Genomic DNA, 14,849 nt, shown 5'->3' with positions numbered 1-14,849 from the left:
TTGAGCTTCAATACTCTGAAATCTGGCGAGGCGACATCAGGGAACTGCAGATTGCATGTGCATGAGAACCAAACCAGACACTCTGTCATCTTATAAGAGAAGCCAAAGGCTAGAGAGAGGCAAAAGATCTGACACTAGTGAAGCCACCTTCTTGTCAACACAACACTTGCTCACTGCTGATTACGACCGCTTTTAATCCAGGCTTAAAAGAACATTCCTTTTTAATGCAACTTTGGTCTTACTTTCGTAGTTTTGGTCATAAATTTCTACCCAACAAGTTAATTGCTGTGATCTGGGAACATGACAGCATCGCTTCAATCAGACAGGTTGTAAACAACCCAGTAATTTATGCAGATTATCTAATCCACTTTATTGGTGAAACTGAATGAGCTCACCCAAAATGTACTAGTTATGAATCTTCATCACACAAGAAAACTGTGCACACATAACAAATATGTACAGGAAGGTTAGGTTTACACCTGGTATGAATATGGGGCCTGTATCTGGATACATTATCTGAATAATGACATCTGATCCATCAGTTTGAATTTCCTTTACCAAATGTGGTATGGATGATCCAATTTCGATCCTGCATCCCAGTCCAAATGTGTTCTGCATGCATTCACACCTGGCATTAACATATGTTTTTCCTTAGCTAGATAACAAATCCAGATACAGATCACATGTTAATGGCTGGTGTAAATTGGCCCTTTAGGGTGAACCAGTTCTGTAAAATGTTATGGATGTTTACAACAAAATATATGAGTGATAATTATTTCTTCTAAATAAGTTTAATTAACTTGTTGCTTTGTTCACAGCCTGTTTGATCGTGTGTGATCGTTCTTGTTTGCAATGATGCCACATTCAGAGATCAGAAATGAACACGGTGAGTAGCTATGTTGTTACACAGTGAGTCTTGGTGAGTTATGTGAGAGGATAGTTGTAATAAACTGAAATTATCCTTAAACTTCTCCTCACTTCTCAGTAGTATCTGGAGGATTATTTTCCAGTAACACAGAACATGTAATCACTGAGATGATGAGTGTACAGTAAAATATTACTAATATTTTGAAAGAGACAAATGATTTTGGTTAAGAAGAGTCGACAGTGACACTAGCAGCCCTGGGGCTAGCGGTTAGCATGCTAACAGCTCATGATGACAATGCTATATTGATGTTTAGCATGTTCACCATCTTAGTTTAGTGTGTTAGCAGGCTAACATTTGCTAATTAGCCCTAAACACAAAGTAGTTTTGTAGATATTTGCTCATAAACCAAAGTATTGGACAAATTAATTTTCAAATCTGATGAAAAGTCAGGGGATCACCAAAGTTATTACAATTCATCCTCAAGGAACCATGAATGTCTGTACTATATTTTGTGTGAATCCATCCAGTGTTTGTTGAGATATCACTCTGGATAAGAGGAAATCATGACCAGCTGCTGATGCTAGATGAAAAGTCAGGAGATCACCAACAACATTAGGATTCATTCTCTCTGGATCATGAAAGTCCAAAAGTTCATGACAGTCTATCCAATAGTTGAAATATTTCAGTTAGGGCTAACATTGCCATCCCTATAGCCATGCCACTAGCTTGGCTAAAAGATGTTGATAGAAGAAGATGTTGGTAAGGCTACTTTTAGAGCCAGACTTCACTTTGCTAAGCTTTGACATCACTGACGTGACTCAGTGGCAGCATTAGTTAACATTAGAGATAAATTGCAAACAGAGTGGTGATAAATTATATAGAGATTTATCAAATGCAGACTGTTTTTATTAAAAAGCTGCTTCTTCCTTTATCAAATTAAATCAGTTTTAATCAAATCTTTCATATCTTTATCAAGACAAGTTACAATTTAAGAGCAAATTTATCAGTTCAGCTCTGCTTAAATTAATTTCATCATTCCATTTTTTTCAGTTCCACTCATCATATTAGTCTCTCCTGAACACTGTGATTTAGTGATGTGTGTCTGTCATCTTTAAGGGTCACTTCACTAAAATTACAAATGTGTTAACATTGTTAACAGATTTCATGGGGACTATTTCCTTTGTAGAAAGTACTTCCAGTGTTAACAGTGTGGATTATCCAGAACAACAAAGACATTGTTTCTGAAAGAAGATGCTATTGTGTCATTTTTTTAAATATCATTTCTCATTGCTGTGATCACCACAAACACAATTCAATTCACATCCATTGCACTGGGGTGGAGGCAAACATCTGAGGGACCTCTATATTCAAACCTGGTCGAATACAACCAAAACTACATGACTAGATACTAAGGTAAATAAGAAATTATATGTTTTTGTGTGAATCAACCCTTTAATTTGGAATTGCTGCACCATAATGGAAATTTGCATCATACTGACACATTTCATCCCAATCTTTATCCCTGACAAATCACTTGTGGTGGATAAATTAACAAACAAATAATCAAATGGACGGAGATCAACTCACAGACAAAAGTATACTTCCCTTTAGCCTAGAGAAGAGAAACAGAAGCAGCTGCAGACATTGATAAATGCTCTCTCAGAGCAGACTATTGTTCAAGGATAAACTCACTGATACCTCCAGCCTTGAGTCCCTGCGACTTCCTTCAACCGAAGCTATTTAACGCTCAAGGCTAAGTCTCTACAAGCAGCGGTACATCTTAAATTTCATTACTTTCCTTAAAGCAGTTTAGAGTCTCTGTGAACAATTGCTGTTGCTGGACTTTTAATTGAACTCTGAATAGAAGATCAAAAACTAAAGCTGTTACATTTGCACTTGAATGTAACCTGGGTGTAATGTAGCGGCTTTGGAAAAGACTGTGTCAGTGTGATGCATCACACTGACACATTAATAGATCATAGAAAACGAATGAGCCAATTTGCCTCTCACATTAGCATGTTGCTAATGTTAGAGCATGAGTCTGTCCTTGTTTTACTGAGTAGATGTAGGAAATATGTCAGTAAAACCAAAAGGGTTCTTAATGTTTATATTTCTTGTAGACAAGAGAACATTTGGCTTATGATTGTATAGATGAAGAAAGTGAATAAAACTTAAGGATTCATCCTCTGAGCACCGTGGATATCCACTGTAGATTCCATGGAAGTCCAGCCAAACCAAAGTGTTGGAGAGACACAGGTAGCACCTGAACACTACACAACTGATCCACAGTACTTTATAGAAAAGAGAGAAAGAACGAAAGACAGAGAAAAATAAAAGAAGGTCCAACCAAAATACCCCAGATATGAATGATACAGGGCCAAGGGTCCCTACTGACCCCTCTTTTCTTCCACTCTTTGTGTATTGTGTATGCAATGGTTGGTTATTATTAATTTGTTTGTGGAACTTGATTAAGTACAAATAGTACTAATTCATTTAGGAATATGCAGCATGTGAACACCTGCAAACGTTGACAATATTTTTCCACATCGAAAATAAGAAAAAAAGAAAAAAAAAGAAAGAAAAAATCTGCACCTGTGGAGGCTGCTGTAAACAGTTAATGAATGACAATATGGTAAAACACAGTTGAAATAATATAAAATATGTCTTCATAGGAGAAATTATAATTGTTGATGATTACTGTAAATTAATAAACACTTCAAATATCCTTATATCTGCTTATAACCACATTATAGTTGTTATAAGCCATTTATTAAATGTTTATGTACTGATTACAAATGTTAAATAGAGAGACTTAGAGTGTCAACAATTTATGAATTAAACTAATCTATAATCCCAGTGAAAATCAAATAAGAAACTGGTACAAAACATAAAAGCTAGACAGCCAGAAAGTCAACATTTACAAAAGGATAAGCACATTTTGACCTTAACTAAGGTGATTTCCTTTGATTTAATGTCAGGTTTTGTTGGCTATTTTTGGTGTTTAGAGGCAGGAATGAGTGTAGGATTAAGGGCGGCTGGCCACCATCTAAATATTTTTCTAGATGTGTTCTAAAGGAACTGCATTAACACAGTTTAACACTTAAGCCTCTCCTCCCAAACTAAACTCACTAAACAGTGAACAGCATGTGAGTGAATCCAGCTTCTGAATGATCAGCATTGCTGAAGAGGAGAGCACAGGTAGCTGCAGTGATATCAAGTGAATAATGACAGATATATAATAATAATATACAGATTTGATCAGTCAAATCTTTTTCTGAATGTTGTGAGATACATATACATTGTATGAAACAGCAAAAACAGAGAAAAGACTCTTTCCATCAAGCCTTGTGATAAACAAGAACAACATACTGTAACCATGGTGATTATACACATCAAAGATGGCAACAGCTGTTCCATCAGAATGCTCAGGAGACATGAAATTTCATTAACAAAATCCGGACTAAAACGTCAAAAACCATAAAGTCTCATATAAAAGCTGGCATTCAAATGATGGCAGAGTCTAAAAGAATAAACGGGTACATGGCCAGCATGAACCAATAAAGACTGGTCACTGATAAAGGCTGGGTAAAAAAAACAAAATTACCTGTAGTAGCATGTGTAGTACAATAAAGGCCTGTCTATAATGTAAGCGTGTCCCAAATGAAGGCCTGGTTCCCTCTGGTAGATAAAGATCCATTTGAGAATTTGCGGTATAATTAAATAAATGCAATGTAACTAAAACTAATATACATTTTTGTCAAAAGACACTATTAATAGGAATAGAAAACGTTGTAAAACTGGATTTTAGACTGAGACAGGACCTCAAATTCAGATTATAATAAAGTTTTAAGGTTCTTGTCATTTTCAGATTGTATTATTAAACAAATTAGCAATTTACCAAGTTACCACAGACTAATAATGATGGATCTGGAACCTTTAGGACTACTACTGAGGTCCTGGGGCAGTCGCCTGCTTTGCCTGGGTAAAAATGAACTAAAGAAACTGCACACTACTTACACTACGCATACTGCGCTATACAGAAAATTGTGGCATGACTAGATGTGATTATTGTGAGCGTGCGCAACAGAAGTCACAGTGGCAGTTGTAATGTAGAGGGAGTTCAAAGACAAAAAGACAAACAAGGTGTTTTTAGTTCAGCAGATAAAGGTGTTATATGCATTAACAGAAAAGGAATGTATCCGGTTTACAACCCAGCCAAGTAGTCTAACTAGCAGTTTCATATCCAAGAGGAGCCCATAATGATGTCATAGATTACAAACCAGCAGAATAATGTAATATAATGAAAAAAATGTGCTTAATATTTTCTCTTAGCCCCTTTTCAATGTTTTCAGAATTGAGGGAATACATTAAGCGGCCAAGCGTGAAACCCAAATGCAATATCGACTCCTGTCCGCAATTTGTCAAATCTGTAAAATATATGGCAGCGTGGAAATATCCAGCGCCGCCATTTACGGGGGCTTTCATAAAACATATTCTTTGGTAATAGTGTTCTGCAGACAGCCTTATGTATTATTGAACAGTTCTCATTTTCATTCAAACAACCTGTAAGTCCTTCACGCACACACACACACACACACACACACACACAAACATAAATACACATGCACAGACGTACAAAAGCCCTTACAACATTTTGCGAGGGAATTAGTCACCCTGTCCTTTGCAGCCAATTTTCTGTGGCTAGCTGTGGCATTTATCAAAGCAGAGCGGTGCAGGTAAATGTGCACTTGCCAAGCAGTTTTATTGAGCCTTATTTAGCTGCCATTCTTAATGAGCTAACCGAGTCTCCATAAACACACACCGACACGTGCACACGCAAACACACACTAATCCTAAACTGAGGTCGTGGAGAGGTCACCCGCTAGTCATAATGACCGAGCTTGATGTGAGCGCGGTTGATTATATTATTACCTTCTTGTGCTTCAAAGACAGGCGCCTCGTGTTTCCATTGTCACACTTGGCACTCTCACTTTGTTTCTCTCTGTCCGTCAACTCATTTGTTTTTATTCATGTGTGACTTTTGAAAAGAAGCAATGGTTATAATTTCACCAGGGACAAGGGGAAGGTATATAGTTCCCTCATAGTTAAACAGTATTCTCTTAGTGTCCTTTTACTGACATTCTATTCCACAGGACAAGCAATGTTTTTATGAATCAAGTCTGGGACTTGGAGAGTAATTCCACATTAGGCAAATGTCATGGCCAGGCACTATTTCCCTGCTGGCACTGCTCAGATAATTTGACAAGCTGGGAGGAATAAAGGATGTAAATATAGATACAATAAAATAAACCCAGCCTTGTCCTTTCATGCCAAAAATGGACAAAACTTTCTTTTCAATTCTTTGCATCTGAGAGATGCGACTTGCATGAAAAATCACAACTCTGTCAAAGCGGAACACACAGATATCATAGACACACTGTAAAAATCAGTGGGACCTACAGTTACAAAGATGAGTGTTTTCTGATCTGTTAAGGATAAAAATCAGTGAATCCACTTTGAAGTCATAGGCAAAAACGCTCCTTATAACTTGAGATGTTGGTTCATGATCATCAATTTTCTGACTTTTTCTTCAGTAAACATTTTTACAGCTGCATCCATGCCTGTGTGTAAACTGGAAGTCTTGAGAAGCAAATGCATCATGTGAAAAGACTGAAGACAGAACTATTACAATCAGCAACAATTAGAGTGATCAAATCAATGGAAATGGGGTTTTTTGTATTTTGTTCGTTTAGCAATATCAATTCATGATTTGGCATCACCAACACTGACACTTACAGTGCCTATGCCATAAGCCTATTTATGAAGGAAATTAAAAATTCTCATGTCTCTTTAACCTTTACAGGTAACCATATGACTGATGAGCTTGTTCAGGGTTCTCTGCAGCCACACACTGTTCAGAAAAATGAAGGGCCCTAACACCCTGGGCTCAATATTTTCTTTGCAAAATGTTATAAAGGCACTAAAACAGAACATAAATATAGAAAATGTATAAAAATATGTTTTGCAGGATGCTTTGCTAAGACATTCCACAATCAATACAATGGATACACTACAGTATATGTGTATAAATGTAATAAATTGTTGTGTAGTAATGTGGTAATATTTTTGTGGTCTGCTGAGGTATCCCTTGACTCAGGATGACTTGTGTACCTCTATTGTGAAACCAAATCTATCACTGAACTGAGCTGCAGCAGGTTATGTCAATAAAAACCAAAACTTTTAATTATTGCGGTCCAAATAGTTCAATTTAGTCCCACACTGCGTGAGGTGAATTTGAGTCAAAAATTGTCCTTCTTGGAGTCATAACACAGTCAAATGTGAACACACAGACATGGAACACATATTGATATCATTCAGTGTGACTTACACTTCCTGAGGATATCATTATCTCTGATGTCCATCGCTAATAAACCTCCATAAATCCACTTAGAGCTCAGAGAAAAAAGGCTTTAGAACCGAGAATCGTCACATTTTAGCAATCCATTGATACTGTACATGGCTACATTGCAAACAGAAACTGCCAATAGCTAATTCAGCATACTTTTAATGAAGCCAATTTGCCAAAATGTAAGAAAATATAGTTTAAAAACTCAAAGGAGAATAACAGTACCTACCTGTAGCTGACATTACAACAGCCAATTTGATTAGCTTTCATGGGGTCATGTTCTCCTGATGTTTTTTTTTTTTTGTCATTTTTTGTCATATTGGTTCCCAAATAGACCTATATGTTGGTGTTAGCATGTTTCCATCTGTCAGATTAGCAAAATCATTTTTGGCTTTCTTTATTTTCACTCAAAAGTCAGACTTTTCACTAAGCTGATAAAAAAACAAGAAGTGAATGAAAACATAGAAAAAAGCTCCACTTAAAATCGAGGACGTCGCTCCAGATGGGATTTAAATTAGAAGAGGAGCAGCAAGTTCACTGAAAAACAGAAGGCCATTGCAACTGCAATTATCACCAGGGGGATGGAAAACTACCCACATACACATTCCAGACTGGTTTCAATCATTGAAATTGCCAGGGCAGGTGATGTTAAAATAAACCCCACCTCCTCTAGAGAGATGAATCCAGTGCCAATGGGGCTTAATATTATAATACCTATAATCTGTAAATAAATAAATACAACAGTATGACCATATTTGCCAGTAGTAGTAAGTGTAATTATAGATTATAACATCAGAAGAAAAATCACCTTCAAAAAAACAAAACAATTATGATCTGACAAGTTCTGTCAAACATTTAATATATTATCATGAGCTCCAACCTGACCTGCTCTGTCACCCGTCCAAGTGTAAATAAAGTTTGAGACATTTTCCTCTCCAGATCTATCAACCTCTGTCTGACATGCCAAAGTGCTCTTGATTAAATTACACCGAAATATTAAATAATCAATTAATGTGCAGGTCTAATTATTTAGGATGCGCTATTGACCTAGTTTGTAATTGAATCCAAACAGCAACACGTTGTTGTGTTTATTAATTCATGAAGAACAGCCTGCTGCTAATGATTTGCTGCCTTGGAAATTAATTCCTCATTTCTCACTCCGTCTCTCTCTTGGCCTCTGACAGTCTCTTTTTATGTAGTACATGTACTGTGCTGATCACATCGCATATCTGAGGATTGTGAACGACTTGACAGGAAATAAATGTTTCATTTGTTGTGTCTGCTGGAAAATATTTAGATGCTGCACTGCTGTTGTTTTGTCTCTCTAAAAACTCTAAATCACTCAGAAAATATGCTCAGCAAATTTCATGACTTTCTAACCAGTAGATTTTCATAATGTGTCCTGTAGAAGTGGAAATTTAATCTAAAGATGATATTAAAGGGAAGGTCAGGGGGTCACCTAAACCATAAGCATTCATCCTTTTAAAAAATATGGATATCCATACTGATTTTTATGACAATATGGCCACCAGCTGTCAGGATATATTGTGGTAGATGGACATCCCTGAGTTTAGTTTCAGTTCTGCATGAACCTAAAACTGAAACCTCAACCAGGCCTGTGTCCACAACTTTTAGTTTATCTTAATTTATTTGACATATGTTATTTTATTCGTATTCATTATTTGAGTGTGCAAAGGTAATTTATTCCAACTCCTGGCAGCATAGAGCTTATAGGAACAGAACCCATAGTGGTATTAAAGCACACAGACACAGCCTGACTGAACTCCATCTGTACTAAATTTCAGACCCAAACCAAGAGCCATTTACTTCTATCCATCTGTTACCATTGTTAGCTTGTGAGGCTAATGCAGCTACAATTGGCCTCTTTCACTGTTCCCACTGAACAGATGATTGGCACAGTCAAGGAGAAACAATAATGCAATTCTTAATAAATTACATTTGACAATAGCTGAAGCAGAACAATCTGGCCCAAACCAGAATCAAAATGTGATGTTTTAATATGTGGTATATGTGTAACACATACACATGTTAGTGCCTTCCAAAACACATAGCACCACTACAAAAATGATTCATAATACTGTTTTCTGATCTGCCACTTCTATAGTTGAGGTTTGATTAACTGTAGGCAAATTGATCAAAATGATTACTTGATTAGAGTAAGGCAGGTTATGGGAAGCTCATGGTTGTGGTTAAAAGAAGTTGATATTTATCTGTGTCCCGTTAGCTTACTGGTTAAGACGCGTGCTGCATAACTGTAATAAACACGGTTTGATTCCAGCGGTGGATGTCATTGTCGCATGTCATTTCCTGTCTTTCTCTGACCTTATCTCCTGTCATTTCTCAACTGTTGCTGTCCAAAAAAGACAGAAAATATGCCTCAAAAATATATGTTTAAAAAAGTGAAATTTATATTTCCTGTTGGTATGAGCTGTTTGAGATGTATAGAGCATTTTCAGGTGTCAAAGTCAGACGCTCAAATACCTGGTTTTACAGCACTATAACATCACAAAGCTTCTGCCTTTCTGCTGATGCATCATGAAATGTTGCAGTCATACAGACAGGAGAAGTATTCATGGTACAGTATTCCAGATGTGCATATGTGAAGATGGCAGTGAAATACCTGAGGGGATACTGGTTATTCAATGCTGTGCGGGCTTTCATAGAAAACAATGAATGTGTGTGTCTTGACGCGCACCAGACACCACTGGTGTGTGTTGCCCTTGAGAGAGGACAGTCAAAATCCATGATCCCCTGAGGATGAATCCTACTGGTGATTCCTCTAGCAGCAGGTTGAAGTTGTTGTTTTTTAGTGACAACTCAGGACAATTATCCTTATAACTTTAGGAACTCCTGACATTTCATCCAGTGCCATCATCAGGTCAAAATGTCTGTTTTTCCAGTACTTTGGTTATGCTCACATTCCCATCAGCCTCAAATATACTTTGTGTTTACGGCTAATTAGCGAATTTTAGAATGCTAACATGCTAAACTACGACGGTGAATATCGTAAACAGTATACCTGCTTAACATCAGCATGTTAGGGTCATCAATGTTAGTATGCTGACATTAGCATTTAGCTCAAAGCACTGCTGTGCCTAAGAAGAGCCTTAGAAATCCACTTGCATGGTTGAATCTTACTCTCAATTCACACATACAGACTCAAACACTAGAAGCACAACAGGCTGCCATTTATTATGAATTGGAGCCTCAAAATAACCTTCTGGCAATCTGTAGGAGTTGAGAAAGGTTCAACTTGAGGCAAATTTTCTCTGACACGTGGCAGTGACAACCTGGACAGAACCAATCACACTCGTTTTTGACTGCCTCAGGAAACAGAAGCACAGCTGTTTAGCAGCTCAGTTGTTAGCTCCAACTCAGCTATGTAGAAGCACTTCAGACTAATTGTCACCGTAAACAGCTTCCCCATTTATTATGATATAATTCTAATGAGCTACCAGGTCTTGAAAACGATGCGTGGAAACACACCCCTTGGGAAATCAACTACTTAGCTGTGCGCCAGTATGTTGGCAGAAAATAACTGTCCAATCTGAGCTGAGTATCTAAATCATGTGTTTAACACTAAACATGCCCACAAGCCTCAGGCTCCTGAAAAGCACGACGGAGCCTGCATCTTTGAGTCTGTATGTGTCTTCTTATGGTGATGAAAGGCTCTGCAAAGGGCTCATGATAACCCAAACTAGTCTATGTAGCTCCAGTATACATGAAACTTTATGAATTCCCACATCCACACATTCTACTGTAAATGAAGGGCCACAGAAGAGCTGCAGGTGCTGCTGAACCTCTCAGGGTCCAGTACAATAGAGCCACCTCTCTGTAATGGCTAGGAGGGGGCCTCAAGGTCTTAACACCACTGTAAATATATTTTGAGATTCCATGAACAGCACCAGGTGCCTGTCGCCTGTCGCTCCCCTGCTGCCGGGAGCAGTGCCATTGAAAAACTCAACACTGTGAAGCAAATCAAAAGCAGCTGAAATGTGAAAGTCTGTGAAATGTGAAGGTCTAATTTGTCCTGTTTACTGTGATGGGTCTGAGATGAAAGCAGCAAGAACACTGTATCACTGTAGATCACGGCTTGTGAGTGTGTGCACGTACGCACGCAGAAATACACACTGTCATCAGCAGCAGAGTTAGTCAACACCATCTGTGGTGTCTGTTTATTCCTCTCTGAGATAGAGTGCTCATCAATAGAAATCAGGTTGACTGAAACCATGTTGCTCAGTAAAAGCTGCACTGCAGGTAAAACTATCTTTCAAGCACGTATGTGTGTCGTTCCATTTGTCTGTGCGTGTGTATATATATGTGTGTGTGTGCGTGTGTGTGTCTCCACATAATTGCCTCCAACATTAAACTGAGGCTGTTTCCAATCCAAATCACTGTGGTATAAAGCATTTCTGCCCTGCTACCACATAAACACCTGCATGCTAGCTAAATATTACACACATACACATACCTTCCCTTCTTTTTGTTCCAGATTGAGGCCTTGGCAGTTGTCAGGAGAGATAGGATCTAAAAGAAAAAAAAAAGAAAAAACAGGTAGTCAGCGGCTGCCAGAGACAGTACAAATCATGGCGCTTTAACATTTCATGTGTCCCATCAGGCTATGAATTGTGGGTAGGATTATCCATGGGGGGCACACAAGGAACAGCCTAACTCATCCCAATGGCCCCAGTGGTGGCAGTAGTTCTGGCTTTTACTCTGACCAAAATGTGCTACATCAGCTTCACAGAGGGGAAGAGCAGATGAAGACAGCCACCTCTGTGATGTGTCTCACTGCCAAGTGTGCAGGGTTAGAGCCAAGCTGCTCTCCTCTGCCATGGAGGCAATTTTGCCTTTGAAATCAATGGGAGATGCTCTATTGTCACAATGCTTTGGCATCCTTTTTATGCTAGCTTTGCATTCATGTAGCGTTTGTGTTGTGTTCTCAAAGCATTGGCACCCTCTCACATTCTCTTTGAAGCCACCAGACAATATATTTGACATTGTTGTAACGCTACATTTTACAATTTATATGATTTTGGTTTAAGCTCTAAAATGTTTGTCATAAGTTACATGATTATTACTACTTTTATAAATACTATACTTCCAGTATACAGTATGTTTTGTATATCTATGTTTCATACCACATGTTCAATATGTCCAAATATGGCCAAAAGTATGTGGACACTGTGTACATAATTGTGTGTACCATTGGTACACAAATTCACATTATTATTACACTCATTGAGCACTTTATTAGGAACACCCCATTAAAATACATGAGGGGGCAAAATATTAGGAACACTTTTTAATGAACTCCAGTACACCACCACCACCCACTACAACATCAATAATAAACACAAAGTATAAATTATCACCTTTCTCACGATATCAGCAAAAACTGGAAATGTATACGTTTCATAAAAGTAGAATTTATGGCAGAGCTGTTAGATTGCATTAGATTGCACAGGTGTTCCTGATAAAGTGCTCAGTGAGAGAATGTAGAATATATACAAGAACAGCAGCGGCAGTGGTAGCAGTAGCATTTAGTTGTGACAGCAGGCATGCAGCAAGAGTGAGCAGAGACCTCACAGCTTGAGCTCATCTCTGTAATGAAAAGGATGCATTAGATATATATTGTGGTGGGAGAAGTATGTCATGTGAGTGTAGCTGCAGACTTGAGTTGGCTGCCTGAACTAGCTTGCAGGCTTAGCATCATTTAAGGGTCAAAAATCTTAATGCTACAGCACACAATATACAACTTTTCTGTTTCAACATGGCAAAGCCCCTGTGTACAAAGCAAACTCCATAAAGAAATGGTTTCCTAGTTTGGTATGAAAAGACTTGACTGGTCTGCACAGAGCCCTGACCTCAACCCCATCCAACACTTTGGAGATGAGCTGGAATGCTCAACCATACAAAAATCAAAAATCCCACCCCTCAGATTTGCAGTGAGCACAGCTCTAGAAACTTTCCACTTTCAGCAGATGAATGTGAAAACAGCCTTCTAGTGTCAAACTCTGCACACATATCATTCTGAACAGTGAAGCTCAAACATTCAACTGAAGGAACAAGAAGAAAACATATTTTTGAGTGGAAGGGGACTTTAAGGATGAGTCATCGCTACAATCATTGAGTGTGCTAAAGACCTAATGGTTTACACTCCATTAAAAGTTTACACAGTCAGCTTATGGTGTCCTCAATCTACAGCTTGTGCAATGAGAAAAGAAAATACCACTTGTACCAACAGCATGGTAGATAATAGAGAAGCAAGCACATGCAGTATGTTTGACAGAGCTTAGTGCGAGTCCTCATGAGAACATATATTTGCCAAAAGAAAGATTTCAGCCTAAGAGGTTTAACGTGTTCATAATGCAGTCAAAAATAATTGTGTGAATGAATAAGTAAACTTGATTTGTTTAGCATTTTTAAAGTGCATTACAGATAGACAAAAGAAAGAGAAAGAGATCCAGGGAATGGCAGACAGAATTATGTGTTAAACAGGGACATACAAACTGAAAAAAAATCAACATTATTATTTCAGGGAAATGTCATTGAGAAGTGCATTTTAAGATGCTTTTTAAAAATTTGCACTTATTTGACTTTGTGGTTTTTTAGAAGGTAAAGCATGATCACCTTCAGTTTTCAGTTTGGACCTTGGAGCAGCCAACAGCCCTTCTCAACACCTGAGGCAGCTCAAATAGACACACAGAGGCTTGACCATGTGAATCCTTGCAGGTTGAAGGATAGGTACTATTCTGAAATCACTTCTACAGAACATATGGAGTGTATGAAGTGTAGTGTGACCCAATAAATATATCAAAATAAGTACTTTTCCCAAAGTTTAGTTTGACCATAGCTGATAGGAACTCAATTCATACGTGCTTCCAGTGCTCCAGTCAAAAGTTACTCTGCCAAACATTTCTTTTTGTATCAAACTACTCTGTAGCGTTGTGGCTTTTCAGATTTTGTAGATTTGTCCTTCAGGGACAATGGCAGCTGTCAGTAGGTTTGAGTGGATGAGTAGGAAGGGGGTACTCTGATGTGCAAAACCAACGCAAGTTGGTCAAGATTATGTATTATGTTGTATTGAAAGTGTATTTAACCATCGTTTTCTAACATTTTTGGAAAGTGTGTGGTTGGCTGGACAGGGAGAAGTGGTAAGAAGTTCCTATGTTTTTTTTGTTTTGTTCTGTTTTTTCAAAGATGAATGACAGATGAATCCAAGCAGACCTCAACCTCTGTGTTCCATGAAAGAAGGAAGTATGAAAGAAATGTTACTGTGTTAATGTTGTCTTTGATACTAAAGGTGTAATATGCAATATTACTTTAAAGGACATTTCCTGTTTTCTACAACTGGGGACTTTTTTTACATGGAATATTTAGGAAATAAAAAAAGAAGTAAAATTATTATTATCTAGTTATTATCTACTTCCTGCTTTTATTTTGACGTACTGTAATTTTCTTATGTGTGTATACAGTTTATCTTTGCAGTTAAGAATTGTTACATTAAATTTGAGGTGTGTTGGCATTTGTTTTTACTTCCTCATAAAGTGG

This window comes from Thunnus albacares, chromosome 10 (assembly GCF_914725855.1).
Source record: "Thunnus albacares chromosome 10, fThuAlb1.1, whole genome shotgun sequence".
Classification (NCBI taxonomy): Eukaryota; Metazoa; Chordata; class Actinopteri; order Scombriformes; family Scombridae; genus Thunnus; species Thunnus albacares.
Note: the sequence above shows the minus strand (reverse complement) of the source record.